The 19,914-nt window shown below is 40.9% G+C and overlaps 1 pseudogene; it reads left to right on the top strand.

The window, feature by feature from the left end:
• The first annotated feature begins 618 nt into the window (after positions 1-618).
• On the top strand, positions 619-2,488 carry LOC138930688 (beta-galactoside alpha-2,6-sialyltransferase 1 pseudogene; annotated as a pseudogene).
• The last annotated feature ends 17,426 nt before the right edge of the window (positions 2,489-19,914 follow it).

Below are 19,914 nucleotides of genomic sequence, written 5' to 3'. Positions count from 1 at the left end.
AAATGGTCTTTAATGAGAATTTATACATGGAACAGTACTCACCAACAACCACTATGAATTACAAAATAAGTCAAGGCAAAATCACCTTTTTCATTTTGACAGGAATCTTTCTTACTAGACTGACAGAGGAAGAGAAGAACAAAGAAAGACAGTCTATCAAACTCTTTAAGAGACTTTATAAAATCCCCCAAAGTATCTTTGGGGAAGAGATGGAAAATGAGGGTCTCAAATGTAGGTAAAATCACCTACAGAGAATCAAGACTGATTAAGATTTAAAAAATGTTCAAGAGATCAATACTGAATGTAAAGACAGTTCCAAATCCAAAACCCAAGTGAAATATGTTTGTGTTTATTCATACCTCCTTTAATTTCTTTCACTAATATCTTCGAGTTTAAATTGTTTAAATCTTTTACCTCCTTGGTTAAATTGATTACCCGGTATTTTATATTCTTTTGGATGCAATTATAAATGGAATTTTTTTTCTCTTTCAGATACTTCAATATTTGTGTGTAGAAACATATTTACATACCACATTACACTGGTCAGAATGGCCATCATCAAAATGTCCACAAATAATAAATGTTGAAAGGGAACCTTCCTACATTGTTGGTGGCAACATGAATTGGTGCAGCCATGATGGAGAACAGTATGGAGGTTCCTTAAAAATAACTAGAACTAGAGCTACCATATGATCCAGCAATCCCAGTTCTGGGCATACATCCAGAGACTCCACGGGGCAAGAACAGAGACTCAGAGGTAGAGAATGAACTTGTGGACCCAGCAGGGAAGGAGAGGGTGGGAAGAATCGAGAGAGTAGCACTGACACATATACACTATCATGTGTAAAGAGAGCTAGGGGGAGCTGCTGTACAGCACAGAGAGTGCAGCTCGGGCTCCGTGATGACCCAGAGGGGTGGGATGAGGAAAGGGTGGGAGGGAGGCTCAAGAGGGAGGGGGGTATATGTATACAAATAGCTGACTCATGTTGCTGTATAGCAGAAACTAACATAACATTGTAAAGCAAATATACTTCAATTAAAAAGTTACTTTTAAATGTTTAAAGAAAGGATATATGCAACCTAATGTTCATAGCAATAATATTTACAATAGCCAAGACATGGAATCAACTTAAATGTCCATCAACAGAGGAATGGATAAACAAGACATGGTACATATTAATATATGCAGTGGAATATTACTCAGCTATTAAAAAGAATGAAATAATGCCATTTGCAGCAACATGGGTGGACCTAGATATTGTCATACCTAGTGCAAACAGAGTAAGACAAATATAATATGATATCATTTATATTTGGAAATAAAAATTGATAAGATAAACTTATATACAAAACAGAAATAGACTCAGCAGACATAGAAAGCAAACTTAACCAACAGAGAAAGGGGACGGAGGGATAAATTGGGAATTTGAGATTATTAGATACACACTACTAAATATAAAATAGACAAACAACAAGAACCTATTGTATAGCACTGAGAACTATATTCAATACTTTGTAATAAACTAAAATGGAAAATAATTCAGAATAACTGAGTCACCTTCCTCCTCCAAAAACCTTATCCCCAGGCTGCAAACTATCCGGAAGAATTATCTGAACATGAACAAGTACAAAGTGATGTACAAGTGGCCAGGGCCCAGGGTCAAGTTCAGTGCAGAGGCCCTGCTTTGCCACCCCCAGGACCACGTGAAAATTTCAGTGATGGAGATCACAGATTTTCCCTTCAACACCTCTGATTTGGAGGGTTACCTGCCTCAGGAGGACATTACGACCAAGGCTGGGCCATGGGGCATCTGTGCTGTTGTCTCTCCAGAAGGATCTCTGAAGTCCTCCCAGCTGGGTCGAGAAATAGATGATCACAATGCAGTCGAGAGGTTTAATGGGGCACCCACAGTCAAATTCCAACAAGACGTGGGCACGAAAACCACCATTTGTCTGGTAAACTCTCAGTTGGTCACCACAGAAGCGGGTTTCCTCAAAGACAGTTTGTACAGTGAAGGAATCCTAAGTGTGTGGGACCCATCTGTTTACCATTCAGATATCCCAAAGTGGTACAGGAATCCCGACTACAGTTACTTCAATAACTTCAAGAGCTATCGTAAGCTGCATCTTCATCAGCCCTTTTACATCCTCAAGCCCCAGATGCCTTGGGAGCTGTGGGACATCATTCAAGAAATCTCCTCAGAGCAGATCCAGCCAAACTCCCCATCCTCTGGGATGCTCGGCATTATCATTATGATGTCACTGTGTGACCTGGTGGTTATTTACGAGTTCCTCCCATCCAAGCGCAAGACTAACGTGTGCAACTATTATCAGGTATTTCGACAGTACCTGCACAATGGGCACCTACCACCCAGTCCTCTTTGAGAAGAACATGGTGAAGCACCTCAACCTCGGTACGAACGAGGACATCTACCTGCTTGGAAAAGCCATGCTGCCTGGCTTCCAGACAATTCGCTGTGGAGCATAAGCTCCCCAGCCAGGCCCCCTTACCCTTCCCCATCGGCATTTTACAGCCAGTCTTCTGGCCACCCCAGGCCTGGGAAGGAAGACTGTGTGCCTGAATAACCACAGCCCACACTCCAGGCAGCAAGAGCCCTGGGGCTTCAGAAACTCAAGGGCAGGGCCCCCAGCCCAGCCTGCCCTGTTGTCACGGGGGTGTGTGAACCCAGAGCCTCCTGTCTCACTCATGTATACCTGTTTAGCATTCCTTCCAGAGAGGGTCCTCCTACCCCCGACCCAAGTAAATGCAAGATCCACCCTTCCCACCAGGGTTGCCAAAGCTGGTCTGCTTTCCCCACCAGAATGACATTGTTATTGCGAACCAGAGAAACAGGAAAAAAGGTATAGTCTCTATCCTCACGGAGAAGGCGATGTCACCCCACTCCAGTACTCTTGCCTGGAAAATCCCATGGACGGAGGAGCCTGGTGGGCTGCAGTCCATGGGGTCGCAAAGAGTTGGACATGACTGAGAGACTTCACTTTCACTTTTCACTTTCATGCGTTGGAGTGTTTTCATGCACTCCAGTGTTCTTGCCTGGAGAATCCCAGGGACGGGGGAGCCTGGTGGGCTGCCATCTATAGGGTCGCACAGAGTTGGACACAACTGAAGCGACTTAGCAGCAGCAGCAGCAGCAGAATCACCTTTCAGTACACATGAAACACTGTCAATCTACTATACTTCAATTAAAAATGAAATGCATTTACAATTTTCTTTGAGTTCTCTTATTTTTCTTGGTAAGTCTAGCTAAAAGTTTGTCAAATTTTATCTACATTTTTAAAAACTGTCTCTTAGTTTTCATAAACTTTTCTACTGCAATATTAGTCTCTATTTCATTTATTTCTGCTCTGATCCTGATAATCCCCTTCCTGCTGCTAACTGCTATACAGCACAAATTTTGGTCTTTTGTTTTTCCATTTGTCTGATACTTTTGATTATTGAGTTCTTTATTGATTCATTGACTATTCAGAAGTCTGTTATTTAATTTCCCCATATTTGTGAATTTTCCAGTTAGTTTCTTGCAACTGATTGCTAGACTCACAGTACACACACACTCACACATAATGGAATACTACTCTACCAAATAAAGAATGAAAGTTTGCCATTTGCAGCAACACAGATGGATTGCATTATGGAGAGCATTATGCTAAGTGAAATAACTCAGACAAAGACACATACTATATGATATTATGAACATGTGGCCTATAAAAAAATAAAACAAACTAGTAAATATAAAAAAAAAAAGGAAACAGGTTCACAGATATAGAGTACAAACTAGGGCTTACCAATGGAGAGAGGGAAGAGAGGGAGGTACTATACAGGGTTAAGAGATTAGGAGGTACAAACTATTATGTCTAAAACAGATAAGCTGTAAGGATATACTATACAAGAAAAGGGATTAGAGTAATATTTTATAATAATTATAAATGGAGTGTAACCTTCAAAAATTGTGAATCACTATGCTGTATACTTATAACTTACATAATATTGTACATCAACTATATACCAGTTTTTAAAAATTCTATTTTTGTACATTTATTTGTTCTTTTGTATAGATGATCTATCCATTATTGAAAGTGGGATACTGAATTCCCTTTCTATTATTGTATTGCTGTCTATTTTTCCCTTCAGGTTAGTTCAGTCGCCTCAGTCCTGTCCGACTCTTTGCAACTCCATGAATCACAGCACACCAGGCCTCCCTTTCCATCACCAACTCCCAGAGTTTACCCAAACTCATGTCCATCGAGTCGGTGATGCCATCCAACCATCTCATCCTCTGTCGTCCCCTTCTCCTCTTGCCCTCAATCTCTCCCAGCATCAGGGTCTTTCCCAGTGAGTCAGCTCTTCACATCAAGTGGTCAAAGTATTGGAATTTCAGCTTCAACATCAGTCCTTCCAATGAACACGCAAGACTGATCTCCTTTAGGATGGACTGGTTGGATCTCCTTGCAGTCCAAGGGACTCTCAAGAGTCTTCTCCAACACCACAGGTCAAAAGCATCCATTCTTCTGTGCTCAGCTTTCTTTATAGATCAACTCTCACATTCATACATGACTACTGGAAAAGCCATAGCCGTGACTAGATGGACCTTTATTGGCAAAGTAATGCCTCTGCTTTTTAATATGCTGTCTAGGTTGGTCATAACTTTCCTTCCAAGGAGTAAGTGTCTTTTAATTTCATGGCTGCAGTCACCATCTGCAGTGATTTTGGAGCCCCCCCCAAAATAAAGTCTGACACTGTTTCCACTGCTTCCCCATCTATTTCCCATGAAGTGATGGGACCGGATGCCATGATGTTCATTTTCTGAATGTTGAGCTTTAAGCCAACTTTTTCACTCTCCTCTTTCACTTTCATCAGGAGGCTCTTTAGTTCTTCTTCACTTTCTGCCATAAGGGTAGTGTCATCTGCATATCTGAGGTTATTGATATTTCTCCCAGCAATCTTGATTCCAGCTTGTGTTTCTTCCAGCCCAGCGTTTCTCATGATGTACTCTGCATAGAAGTTAAATAAGCAGGGTGACAATATACAGCCTTGACACACTCCTTTTCCTATTTGGAACCAGTCTGTTGTTCCATGCCCAGTTCTAACTGTGCTTCCTGACCTGCATACACATTTCTCAGGAGGCAGGTCAGGTGGTCTGGTATTCCCATCTCTTTAAGAATTTTTTCAGTTTATTGTGATCCACAGTCAAAGGCATTGGCATAGTCAATAAAGCAGAAATAGATGTTCTTCTGGAACTCTCTTGCTTTTTCGATGATCTAGCAGATGTTGGCAATCTGATCTCTGGTTCCTCTGCCTTTTCTAAAACCAGCTTGAACATCAGGAAGTTCACGGTTCACATATTGCTGAAGCCTGGCTTGGAGAATTTTAAGCATTACTTTACTAGCGTGTGAGATGAGTACAACTGTGCAGTAGTTTGAGCATTCTTTGGCATTGCCTTTCTTTGGGATTGGAATGAAAACGGACATTTTCCAGTCCTGTGGCCACTGCTGAGTTTTCCAAATTTGCTAGCATATTGAGTGCAGCACTTTCACAGCATCATCTTTTAGGATTTGAAATAGTTCAACTGGAATTTCATCACCTCCACCAGCTTTGTTCATAGTGATGCTTCCTAAGGCCCACTTGACTTTACATTTCAGAATGTCTGGGCTCTAGGTGAGTGATCACACCATTGTGATTATCTGGGTTGTGAAGATCTTTTTTGTACAGTTCTTCTGTGTATTCTTGCCACCTCTTCTTAATATCTTCTGCTTCTGTTAGGTCCCTACCATTTCTGTCCTTTATTAAGCCCATCTTGGCATAAAATGTTCTCTTGGTATCTCTAGGTTTCTTGAAGAGATCTCTAGTCTTTTCCATTCTGTTGTTTTCCTCTATTTATTTGCGTTGATCACTGAGGAAGGTTTTCTTCTCTCTCCTTGCTATCCTTTGGAACTCTGCATTCAAATGGGTATCTCTTTCCTTTTCCCCTTTGCTTTTCTCTTCCCTTCTTCTCACAGCTATTTGTAAGGCCTCAGACAGCCATTTTGCTTTTTTGCATTTCTTTTTCTTGGGGATTGTCTTGATTCCTGTCTCGAGTACAATGTCACGAACCTCCGTCCATAGTTCATCAGGCACTCTGTCTATCAGATCTAGTCCCTTAAATCTATTTCTCATTTGCTCTGTATAATCATAAAGGATTTGATTTAGGTCATACCTGAATGGTATAGTGGTTTTCTCCACTTTCTTCAATTTAAGTCTGAATTTGGCAATAAGGAGTCATGATCTGAGCCACAGTCAGCTCCCAGTCTTGTTTTTGCTCACTGTATAGAGCTTCTCCTTCTTTGGCTGCAAAGAATATAATCAATCTGATTTCAGTGTCGATCATCTGGTGATGTTCATGTGTAGAGTCTTCTCTTGTGTTGTTGGAAGAGGGTGTTTGCTATGACCAGTGCATTCTCTTGCCAGAACTGTATTAGCCGTTGCTCTGCTTCATTCTGTACTCCAAATGCCAAATTTGCCCGTTACTCCAGGTGTTTCTTGACTTCCTACTTCTGCATTCCAGTCCCCTATAATGAAAAGGACATCTTTTTCCCTTAGGATCTGTTAATATTTGCTTAATATACTAGCTTCTATATTTGTTTTAGTTGCTCAGTTGTGCCCAACTCTTTGCAATCCCATGGATTGTAGCCCATCAGACTCCTCTGTTCATGGGATTTTCCAGGCAAGAATACTGGAGTGGGTTGCCATTCCCTTTTCCAGGGGATTTTCCCAACCCAGGGATCGAACCCAGGTCTCCCACACAGCAGGTGGATTCTTTACCATCTGAGCTACCTGTTTGGTTCATAGCATAAATATTTTCAAATTTTATATCCTCTTGACAAACTGATCTCTTTATCATAATAATGATACTCTTTGTTGTTACAGTCTGAGGCTTAAAGTCTATATTATTTGATATAAGTATAGCTATTTCTACATTCTTTTGATTTTCACTTGCATGAAACATTTTTTTTTCTATCCCTTCATTTTCATTCTTTGTTGGTTTCTGTGCATTAGATAAAACAGTCTTGCCAGCATGGTCTCATGTAGAAGATGAACTCGATCAATCAGCTCAGCCCGAGAACCCAGCTGTCTCTCAAACCTTTGTGACTATACAAGCCACCTTCTTGGTTGTGGTGGTTTCTTGTAGCTGATGTTGTGCCAAGGCCTGTCAGCATCTCAGACGAGGGGATCAGAGGTGGCACCTAGATACAGGCTGATGAGAAGCAAGACTCTCAAGCAGCAGCTGGGAAAGTATGAAGGTCAGCCCCTTCCAGGGAGACACTGGGAGATGGGCTTTTTTGCCTGTTCCTTCTGTTCTCTGCCTAGGTTTATAGACATGGGTGGGGTTGTCTCCTTCACCCATTAAGAACTTATTTGCTACCATCCTGTGGGATTCTTAAATGGAAGCCAGCTTGGCGCTCAGAGCCAAGTGATACAGTGACTCACCCTTTGAGCAGTAGATACAAAAGGCAGGGTACAAACTTTGGTGATTTGAAGTGGCCTGGAGCGAGAAGGCAAGGGATGTGTCCTGGGCTTCTCTGGTCTCCATGAAAGATCATGGCTAGCTCCTAGATGAATGCTAAATAAGAAGTCTAACACTCAGGCAGCAGCCTTTATTTCTTTCAGGCAAAGACTGGGAGATAGGCATTTTTTGTCTGCTCCCTCTGCACTGTGCCCCGAAGACAGAAACATGGTGAGTGTTCTCTCGGCCACTAAGAACTGCTTCATTGTTGGCTATAGCCTTGGGAGTCTCATGGACACAAGCTCCATTCACTTTCAGAACTGGGTGTTTTGAGGGCCCAGCCTTTGGGCAGCAGTCTAAAAAGGTGAAGGGCTAGATGTGGGGTCCAAACTCTTTGCTTCTCAGGTAGAAGCTGGGAGTTAGGGGTTCCCTCTGATTGTATGGCATGTGCAGGAGGTGGGGTTTATGGTCAGAGTTTATGTCAGCCTTTCTTATCCATTTCAGTGTGGATATTTCCTCAGTGGCCTATGTGTACATCTGGCTCATGTGTGTACATCTGGCTCATGTGTGGGAGGAAGGGGTAAAACTGATGAAAGAACTCAGGACAGCCCAGAAGAGATTAACATTATGCATTCAATATTTTTATAATGAGTATTAAAAAGCATGATTGACTGAATTAGGTTCCACTAGATGATACAGAAATCTCAGTTTACTGAGGCACTAATTCCACTCAGTTCTTTAAATTATAGATACTGTATGTGTGTATGTTATTTGCTCAGTCATGTCCAACTCTTAGCGACCCCATGGACTGTAGCCCACCAAGCTCCTCTGTCCATGGGATTTCCCAGGCAAGAGTACTGGAGTGGGTTGCCATTTCCTCCTCCAGGAGATCTTCCTGACCCAGGAATCGAACCCGAGCCTCCCGTCTTGTGGGCAGAGTCTTTACCATCTGAGCCACCAGGGAAGCCCCATAGATACTGTATTTGAAAGTAAATAAACCATTCCTGAGGTGTGAACCTCACATGACCAGACCTACACAGTGATGACAAATATCACACAGTTTTAATAAAGACAGAAAAGATTCAAACATCATTCTGAGAGGATGAAGAGACATATGCTTTATTCTACGATGTTTGCAGAGAACTTAGAGAAGGTAGTTCTTCTCTTAGGAATATCCAGGGAAGTGCTCTCTAAAATTCCCTTTCGTTTATTTTCCAGAGGATCTTAGCTAAAGGTAGCAAACAAAACAAGAAGAAAATTACAGCCTTTGGAATTGCTTGACTAAATAGCTCTTTCTAAAGACTGGTGGTTTCTTTTGGATACAGTTAAGTGCCCAGGCTATAATTTCCCATTTACTTTCCTTTTTCACTGTGTATACAGGGTATTTACTTCAATTGGATGCAATTTGCACTCTGTCAGAGGAAGTCTTTTTGCAGTTTCAAATTAACCACATTTCTTCTTCTAAAACAGGTTATAAAAACTGTCCCTGTCACTCTCCTTTTGACATCAGCCATTTCCTCATACAAAACTCAGTCATCAAATGATTGAAGGCCTATGTATTCAGGTCTAATGGATTGTAGACGGCAAGGGCAGTTTAAACAGCTCTAGTTTAAAATGCCTTTCCTCAAATAGCTCGTGTATGTGAAAGTGCACACACTTCAAATAGAAAAGATCAAATTCCACTGCCATGCTCCTGCAATACATATCCTGAAAGCTTTTTTATTTATAGCTTTTGTTTGGGGAGGTGTTTAATTTGAGGAAGCACACATATATCTCAGGTGAGCTGGAGGTCTGATGTGACCTCTTTGCACACTGGGTAGTTTGAACAACAGTTTAGGCTGCACCTCTTTTTCATGAACAATCTCGGCTTTCCTACTCAGGCTTTCCCTTAACACGATTTTTAAAACAATTTTACATTATTCCTTAAAGCTTGCACTTTTCCCCAAGAGACATAACTGCATCTTGACTACCATACTGTTTTGGAAGTGGCTTCAGTTTCCAGCACTGTTTATTGTGGCTTTATCTTTCCAAAGGGTCTGATTATCTTATTACAAATATTAATATACACCTTTAGAATAAACCAGTGAAACACTCTCTATCACCATTTTACTTTTTGTCTAAAATGTGGATTAGTAGAAAACCTAGCATATTATACCAGGCCTTCCTATTGTCATGTGAGACATTAGGCTGCTGGCCCTTGTTTATTAGGAAGATGGAGTGCCAGCACCCTGGGGGCCACTGTAACTCTTTGCAAAACTGTTAACAGAGGAAATCGTGTCCACACACTAATCACATCTGCTGGGCCATTCTAACTGTTTAAACGATTATGAGTGCTTAGTCCTCTCTGCTACACTAATCAGTGTTAGAAACCACCAAGTTGCAAATGGCAGGAAAAGTACAGAAGAGAGAATATAAAGTTTTTATTCTTTAGGGGACAATTAAACCCAACACACTTTAGAGACTTTATTCCCTTTTCTAAAGTATTCAGCACCTGACTAAGTTAATGTCTACCTCTTCAGACATCTCAATTCAAAGAAAATCTTGGCAACATTTCATTCTCATTTCTATTTGTTATTTCCTGAGTTCAGTTAGAATTTCCTATTTATATGTAAGAAAGTCTCTTTGAATTATGAATTATATATAAGGAAGTCTACTTAAAGGGGATATGGATTATATAAATTTAGGAAAAATTTAGAATGTTTTCTGTGATCAGAATAGATTGTGGTATATTTATTCATTAAGAGAATATGTATTGAGCACTTCTGGCCTATGAAATAGCTCTAAGGAGTATATCTTGGTAAAAAAAAATCCACTGTCTCTTGACTTTACACCCCAGAGAGGGAAATAAAGGGCAAGGTTTACCCTTCATTTAGGAATACGAAACTATATAATAAACACTGATTGAAAAAATGAAAGAATATTTTAAATGCCTGGACAGCAATGTAATTTTAAAAGGTATAGGCATGCGTTTTTAGTAGAGAAAACACAAATTAGTTTTTTTATGAAAGTAGAGACTACAGAGCAGATACTGGTAAAAAGACATGATATAGTCATCATGAGGGATTTTTGCTGGATGACATTTTCTGCTAAATTCACAACCCCTTTATGTGTATCTTTAACTACAGAAAATAAAAAATAAAGAAAAACTCCTCAAGGAAGCCAGAGGTGATGAAAATACCTTTGCCTACAGAGGAACAAAAATATGGGTTATATCTGACTTCTTCTCAGAAACCATGCAAACAAGGAAAAGAGTAGAGTGAAATATTTAAAGAGTTTATAGACAGAAAAAAAAAAACACCTCATCAACCTAGAATGTTGTACCCTGAGAAAACACCCTTCAAAAGTGAAGAAAATAGAGATTTTCTCAAACAAACAAAACCTGAGGGCATCTGTTGGCTGTATACCTGCCTTCCAAGAAATATTAAAGAAGTTCTTTAGAGAGAAGGAAAATAACAGTAACATAGGGCAAAAACTCAGATCTATATAAGAAAGGAAGAACATCAGAGAAGGAATAAGTGAAGGTAAAATTAAAACTTTAAGTTTTCTTATACTTAATTGTGCTAACAAGTAACAATTTGTTCAAAATAACAAGAGCAACAGTGTCTCTGACTATGTAGGCTTCTACATAAGTAAACTGAATTGACAGCAATGATACTCAGGATGGGAGGGAGGAATTAGGATTTCTGTGTTTTTATAAGGTACACAAACCACCCATGAAATGGTATAATATTATTTGAAAGTGGATATAAATTAATTGTAAACATACACTTCAACTCTAGGAAATCCACTTTAAAAAAGTAAAAGAAGTAAAGCTGATATGCTAACAAAGGGGAGAAACTGGAATCACATAAAATGCTCCATTAAAACCACAAAGGGCAGAAACAGAGTAGAAGGCAAAAATAGGAAACAGCAGCAAGTAACTAGGTGATAAGTGTGCAATCAAATCAAGCTCTTTGAATATCTACGTCTAAATGTATCAATTAAAAGACAGATGGCAGAGCAGAAGAAGAAACAAGATTCAACTATATTTTGGCTACAGGAAACCCACTTTAAATATAAAGACACATGTTCAATAAAAGTAAATGGACAGATGCCAGGGTCTGGCAGTGGGAGAGATGGGGAGATGTCGGCCAAAGATTTAAAGTTTCACTTATGAAGGATGCTAGCTTCTGCAGATCTACTGTGGAGCATAATGGCTATAAATAATAGTACTGTACTGTATAAGTGGAATTTCCTAAGAAATTTCAGGTGTTCTCACTACAAAAGAAAAGAGATGATAACCATATGATATGATGTATATGTTAATTAGCTCGACTGTAATCATGTCTACCTGTTTCTTTTTGATCTGTGTAGTCTCACATTGTTATGTGTGCATCTGAAGTTGCAATCATCTCTTCCAGGATCACAGTCGAATGGGACTGGAGCTGGTTCACTTAGCCTACAGTGGGACCCACCGCTGGTGGGCCTGTTACTAGGGACTTCAGCTTATGGGGATCTTGTCTGGCCCCAAGGCAAGCAGATCTCCCTGCAGAAACTTGGTAAGAAGAGCTGACACTGGGACAGTGTCCTGTTCAGGATCCACAGTGGGGTCTGCAGATGACAGGCCTGTTACCAGGTATGTGAATAATGTATGTCTCTCGCTGGTACCCTGAGGGGCTCCCTCCAAGGAACTGAGTATGTCCTCAGGGAGACAGGACCAGCCTGGACTACGGGGGCTGGAACCAAGTCACAGGGCTGCTGCAGGATCCACAGCGGGGATGGAGATGGGCAGGCCTGCCCCCAGTCACACAGGCACACATGCCTCCTACTAGGGTCCTGGCTGGGCAGGGCTGACCATCGTACTGTTCAGTGAGATGGAGCCAGAACACAAGGCACGTCAGGATCTTCAGGGAGACCTAACAGGTACCCCTGCCTCCGGAAGCCTGGAGAGGCTTGTCTCCCATCCAGACACTGCAGTTGAGACAGGCCCAGGTGAAGTCCCAGAGCCGCTTCAGGCTACGCAGCTGTAAAGGGAGGTCAGTGAGCCGACTTCTAGGGGCCCTGCCAGACATGTCTCCCCTCAGGTCCCTGGGTGGGCAGGACTGCTCCCAGAACATAATTGGGCAGGGCTGGAACCAAGCCACAGGGCTACCACAGACTCTACAATCAGGCTGAAGTCAGTGTGCCTATCTCTGGTTGCCAAATTATTGCTGCTGTGGGAAAACACGAGTAAAGCACCTCCTATTTCATCATCTTGTTGATGCCATTCCATATGCCTTAAATATACATAACTTTATGTTTTTTATTTTCTAGTCATATCTTAATAAAGCTGGGCAGAAAAAGAAATCAATGGAGAAAGATATACCATGCAGCTACTAATGAAAACAAAGTGGGAAGAGCTGTACTAGTTTCAGAAAGAGCAGGCTTCAGAACACAGTTATCAGGGATATAGAGGGGCACTAATAATGATTAAGGGGGCAATTCTCCCAAAAGACATAACAACCATTAGTGTCTATGCCTTAAGAAGAGCACACTGCATCAAAATACAGAAAGCAAAACTGATAGAACTACAAGGAAAAACAGATGACACTATGGTTCTAATCAGACATTTCTACACCCCTGCACTAGAACTGGCCAAACCAACAGGCAGAAAAGCAGTGAGGCCATGGTTAACTCAACAAACACCATCAGTCAAATGCACAGCATGGATATCCACAGATTACTACAGATCTGACAACAGAAGAATTCACCTTCTCAAGCTCAAAGGAAATATTCACCAAAATATATCACATTCTCAGGCACAAAACACACCATAACAAAGTTTTAAAAACAGAAACCAATGCCTGCTCTCAAACCACAATGAAATTAAACCAGAATCAATGAAAGAAAGATACAGATTTTTTAGTTTTACAAGATGAAAGAGTGTTGGACATTAACCATAATTAACTCACAAAATGAACGTACACTTAACACCACTGAACTGCACACTTAAATGATTAAGTTGGTAAATTGAATGTTATATATATTTTATCATAACTAAAATACTTATAGTTATGACAGACTTTATTTTTTTGAGCTTCAAAAATCACTGCAGATGGTGACTGCAGCCATGAAATTAAAAGACGCTTACTCCTTGGAAGGAAAGCTATGACCAACCTAGACAGCATATTAAAAACCAGAGACATTACTTTGTCAACAAAGGTCTGTCTAGTCAAAGCTTTGGTTTTTCCAGTAGTCATATATGAATGTGAAACTTGGACTATAAAGAAATCTGAGCACAGAAGAATTGAAGCTTTTGAACTGTGGTGCTGGAGAAGACTCTTGAGAGCCCCTTGGACTGCAAGGAGATCCAACCAGTCCATCCTAAAGGAAATCAGTCCAGAATATTCATTGCAAGAACTGATGCTGAAGCTGAAACTCCAATACTTTGGCCACCTGATGCAAAGAACTGACTCATTTCAATAGACCCTGATGCTGGGAAAGACTGAAGGTGGGAGGAGCAGGGGACGACAGAGGATGAGATGGTTGGATGGCATCACTGACTCAATGGACATGAGTTTGAGTGAACTCCAGGAGTTGGTGATGGACAAGTAGGCCTGGCGTGCTGCAGTCCATGGGGTGACAAAGAGTCGGACATGACTGAGCGACTGAACTGAACTGATGCTTGGCAAGATATGGAACAAAACAGTAACTCTCATTCATTGCTGTTGGAAGACAGTTTGGCAGTTTCTTACAAAATTAAACACAGGATCCAGATCACATTCCTTAGTATTTACCCAAAGTTGCTGAAAAATCTTGTTCATACAAAAGACTGCACATACATGGATGTAATAGTTTTATACATAATTACCCAAACTTGGAAAACAATAAAGATGTCCTTCAGCAGGTGAATGGATACTGTGCTGCATCACCAATAATGGAATATGATTCAGTACTGAAAAGCAATGAGCTATCAATCCAGGAAGACAAGGAAGAACCTTAGCTGCCAATCACTAAATGAAAGAAGTCACTCTGAACAGGGTACATACTGTATGATTCCAACTCTGACATGCTGGGAAAGACACAAAAGTGGAGACAGTAAAATGATCAGTGGTTGCCAGGGTTTAGGAGGGAGAAAATATTGAAAAGGCAGAGCACTGAGAATTTTTAGGTTAGGGCCATGAAACTACTCGGCATGATGCTATAATGGTGGATTCGTAATTCACCTGTGCAAATTTGTAGAATGCACAACACAAAGAGCAAACCCTAATGTAAACTATGAACTCTGGATGATGATGTGTCAATGTAAGTTCATCAGTCATAACAAATGTGTCCCTCTGCTGAGGCATGTTGACAACGAGGAGGCTCTGCATTTGTGGAAATCTGGGTATACAGGAAAACTCTACCTTCTGCTCAATTTTGCTATGAACCTAAAATTGATTTTAAAGAGTATTTTTAAAGAAAAGGTAAGGTTTTTATTCACATAGTCACAGTTAAGATTAGCAAGAATCTGGACATTTGTCTTTGACATTAAATTGAATGTTTTTAAAACTACCAAAAGCTTGACCCATGTATGTCACTAGGTACTAACGTGTTTGCCCAAGGCTTATTCACCTTCTTCCTTTGCCAGGCATCTTAATGTAAGTATGTTCCCCCAAAGAGAAATTCGATCACACGTGGGACGGATTCTCACAGAACCCTTTGCACCGGTTAACATTAATGCAGAGAAGACAATTTGGAAAAGTCACCATGTAAATTAGCTGGATACATCTGGAGAAAATGTGTACATCTGCATGTGCAAATACAACAGAGGAAGAGGGTGACTGCTGGGAAATGTAGGGAAACGCTGAGGAAGCAGCAAATGGTGGGTGTTTTCCTGCCTGGCTGCTCTTCGCAGTCCAGATAGGCTGTATGACTCTCATCAGCACTGCAGGAAAGCATATCTTTCATGCACCTGTTCTGGACACTCCTGTGACATACAGATGGTTAGAATCCAAAAGGAAAGTTGACAATGGAAAACTGTTAGTTGCTCAGTCATGTCTCACTCTTTGCAACCCCATGGACTGTAACCCAGCAGGCTCCTCTGTTCATGGGAATTTCCAGGCAAAATACTGGAGTGGGTTGCCATTTCCTTCTCCAGGGGTCTTCCCAACCCCGGGATTGAACCCACATCTCTGTCTCCTACATTTGCAGGCAGGTTCTTTACCACTAGTGCCACCTGGGAAGCCCAGAGCTCTAAATCGGAACACTTAAAAACACTTTACATATGACCAATAAAGGTAGAGAAAACAGTAGGAAAAGGGGTTCTTTGTGATGTTTAATTTAAATGTACCAACTGTACCCATCTTTATCCCAGAGAAATTTATAGTTACTTTTATTTATTGACTGCTGCTGCTGCTAAGTCGCTTCAGTCATGTCCAACTCTGTGCAACCTCATACACAGCAGCCCACCAGGCTCCCCTGTCCCTGGGATTCTCCAGGCAAGAACACTGGAGTGGGTTGTCATTTCCTTCTCCAATGCATGAAAGTGAAAAGTGAAAGTGAAGTCGCTCAGTCATGTCCAACTCTTCGTGACCCCATGGACTGCAGCCTACCAGGCTCCTCCATCCATGGGATTTTCCAGGCAAGAGTACTAGAGTGGGATGCCATTGCCTTATTTATTGACTAGAGACACTTTAAACTCACTACCACCAAAGAAACACATATAATGGTATAGATTTATGATAGTGTATACATAAATAACATAAAGGAGAAATAACAACGAACAACAAAAGTTCACTCTTTAGAGCTCAGACTCTGCAATTAGGTTGGTTAATTTCAAACTCTGAATTTGATTTACAAACTGGGTGATCTTGAACTACTTATTCCATCACTTAGGCCCTGTTCCCCAAGCATTAATATGGACATAAAAAGAGCATCTACTTCAGAGCATTTCTGTAAGGATCAGCTGAATGAACTCACGCGAAGGGCATAGAACAATGTTTGGCGTATAGTGAGCAGCAGCTATTGCTGTAATCCTAATAGCTACTCTTACTAATTACTGGAAGGCAAACACAGTCACATGAAATGATAGTAAGTTCCTGAGAATCAACTGCACCATGGCTTCTTTCTCTGTGCCTCTCTTCTGTCCAAAAATCATTGCCACCATAACGACTTGGTAGTACTTCTCTCATAACAGAAGTGACACAGCAAAAGTAAAACAGCGAAAAGCAAGAAAGCAAGAGACAGAAAGTGATAGAAGTCTTTTCCACTAAACCCTGCTTCATAAATCCTGAGGGATGAGAGAAAAGAAAAGAGAAGACAAAACCTGGAGCCAGCAGTCGGGGGACCTGAACCAAACAGTGTCGGGAGCTTTGCCTCTGCGGCAATGTTCTGACCTCTGCATATTTATATTCCTATTTCACACTCTGATTTGCTTCATGAGGCAGAGCTGCTGTGTTTTATCAATTAAAATAGGTGCCCAAACTCGCAGCTGTGAGTTTCTCATGACTCCTGGTTTCAATGTGATGTATTTTTATTTCCTAGTAAATGTCAGTTTTCATCAGCTCAAATGTCCTCATGACATAATATGACTTAAAGATATGAAAATACCTCCTTACCAGACACTTCTATAATTAAGTAGAGGTCTTGGGTAAGGAGGTACTCCCTAATTACTTCTGAGATAATCGGAGTTCAGAGCCATAGGGCATCAGGCAAGCAGGATCCCCAGTTTCTCCTTCTCTGAAAGCTACTTCCTCTCTTTCCTCTCAGCTTCTTCACAGCATCTTCTCCCTCTTTATATTCATGCTTCATAGAAAGTCAAGAACACTGCCTTGCATTATAAATGGACCACCAACCAGACTGAGTGTAAATGCAGCACAGTTCTAAAGACAACCAACGGTCAAATCTAAGGAAACAAAAGACAGATGTCGCGTGGCTTTAATGGGGAATTATTGGGAAATGTCACCAGGTACAGGCTTCACTATTAAAGGGAACTTGTCAACTAGTGGGGAAGTGACAAGGATAGCATCTGGCTTGTACACAAAAGAGGGTTTTAGTGCTACTAACTGAATTGAAGAGAAATCCCTAAAGATCTACAACCAAGAGAACTGGAAGTCATAAATCCATTTTTATATACTGTCATCTGTCAGTACCTTTGGACCAGCTTAAGCTAATCACTCTTATTTTGATTTGTAATTGTTAAAACTTTATGTTACTTTTAATCGAACAGGGTTTGAGTTAAGCCACACCTCTGGACTGATATCAAACGCTGAAACTATAAAATCAGGAGAACATTCTGAATGAGTGTGTGTGGTTTGCCTCAATCACTTCTACTGTCCTGACTCGGGTAAAAATGCAGGAAGGAAGGCTCCACTTAGTGAGTTTCTCTATCCCTGATTTGTAGGTCTCCATGGGTTTTCTACTTAGATATGGAAACAACAACTAAATTCTCTGCTGTGATTGCAGGGGTCTGGGGAAGGGTGTCAGAGGTCTCTTTGGTGCTGACACCTACTAAAGTAGAAGAGAATCGGGCCCACATTGCAGTGTTTGATGTCTGAGCGACTGAAACGGTGACTGGAGGTTTTACCCTCAGCTTGTGCTTAACAAATGGGGACTGTCTATTTAGCTGGAGCCACAAGGCCACAGAAAGTGCTTTGTGGTCTGGCAGTTTGGCCTTTCTAACTCTGCATTTACCAGGAATTGCACGAAGACTGCATCCTGTTTTCAGGATGCTTGATGTTCAGAGACAATTTAATTAATTGTCACTGTCTTGCAGCTCTTCATAGAGGAAGGGTAGAGCCTCAAAACCCTATGAAAGTGTTCACACTTGAAATGCAAAAATGGGTCACTTAGATCATGGATATGACAAATGGTTCAAATGGAATCTAGGACTGGGCAAGAGATAGTAACAGGGGAATGTAATACTTGATTTACTCAACATTAACAGCAAGAAGAATAATTTTAAGACTAAATCAGAGCTCTGTACTATCCAAAAACCATTCAAACTGCTTATATTTGATAGTTATTTATTATGCAGATCAATGAACAGCATAGTAAGCTGCCCCTGCTCACTCTAATGTTGTTGTTTCAAGATAAAACTTTAGCAAACAAGTGACCATTAACATTTACTCTCTGTCCTACAGTCACAAACCACAAAGAACACCTTACTCAAGTTCCTGGGATCAATAAACTGCCATATCTTCCAGGTTAGATTTTTGGTCGACAATATGTATCATGGGCTTCCCAGGTAGCTCAGCAGTAAAGAATCCATCTGCAATGCTAGAGACTGCCTGCAATGCAGGAGATGCAGGTTCGATCCCTGGGTGAGGAAGGAAATGGCAGCCCACTCCAATATCCTTGCCTGGAAAATCTCATGGACTGAGGAGCCTGGTGGGTCACAGTCCATGGGGTCACAAGAGTTGCACACAGCTTAGCATCTAAACTACCTGTCTATTTCATCACTTCTGTCTATTTCATGCCCCAGCTTCTGTGCTGGAGGATTTAGAGGCTCATGCTAGGAAGGAGTGTTCAACTTAATTAGAATTCACCTGTCCTTGGGGCTGATATGTTAGCAGGGAGAAGAGGCTGGTGCACTTGTGTTAGAGGACAGTGTAGACGAGTTGTGTTGGTGCTAAAGGACCCTAGACATGGCCACGCAAGACATGAGCACAATAAGAGGTGGAATGAGTTACAGGTCCTTGTACTGGTTTGCACTGCACTGCTGGCCTGCAGGGTACACAATACAAATTGAGATCTGTTGCTAATAAACAAAACACATCTTGAAATCTGTATATTAATTAAAAGGCAACTGTAGCAAACCAGTAGGCCAAAAAGGAAAAAGCAGGAGACTCACCTGTGTAAAATTACACGTTAAACCTGTATACTCTGCATCTTACATCTTAATATGCTACAATTATAAAGGAAAAGAAAGAGTGGTTTTTTAAAGCAGCAGCATGGCTGGATCAATCCAGTTGGAATCATAAAACAAGGCCAGATCACAGGATCATGGGCTCAAAATGCCCCAAGTTATATTGCAAGCATCATGGTTTAATTTTCTTTGACTTCACTTCATTTTGTTTCTGGAATTGGCATTAAAATTTCTAAACAAAGAAAACAACATTTCAAACACACTGCTTCTGTCTGATCTAATGTCTCCATTCCTCAAACAAAGTGCCTGCGTAACACATTTTTTTTCTTCAGCAATTGATCAATTGAAGATTAAGGAATTTGGCAACAGACACCCAAGGTGACAGGACAATAATGCACTTGAAGTGTCACAGAACACAGACAGGATTCCCTAGGGCTGTGAGTGAAATGCATTCTTCTTTGGCTAATGAGTTCTGAAAAAGCACCACAGGTCCTAGAGACATACTTTATTAGTAAAATGGCTCCAAGAAATGAAATCACACAAATATTGGAAGTTGTCCTAATCTGAAGCAAAATTTCTACAGTCTTACTGTCTACACAGTTAATAATA

The sequence above is a fragment of the Ovis canadensis genome, chromosome X, assembly GCF_042477335.2.
Source record: "Ovis canadensis isolate MfBH-ARS-UI-01 breed Bighorn chromosome X, ARS-UI_OviCan_v2, whole genome shotgun sequence".
NCBI classification, from domain to species: Eukaryota; Metazoa; Chordata; class Mammalia; order Artiodactyla; family Bovidae; genus Ovis; species Ovis canadensis.
Note: the sequence above shows the minus strand (reverse complement) of the source record. Positions and strands in the feature narration are given on the sequence as shown.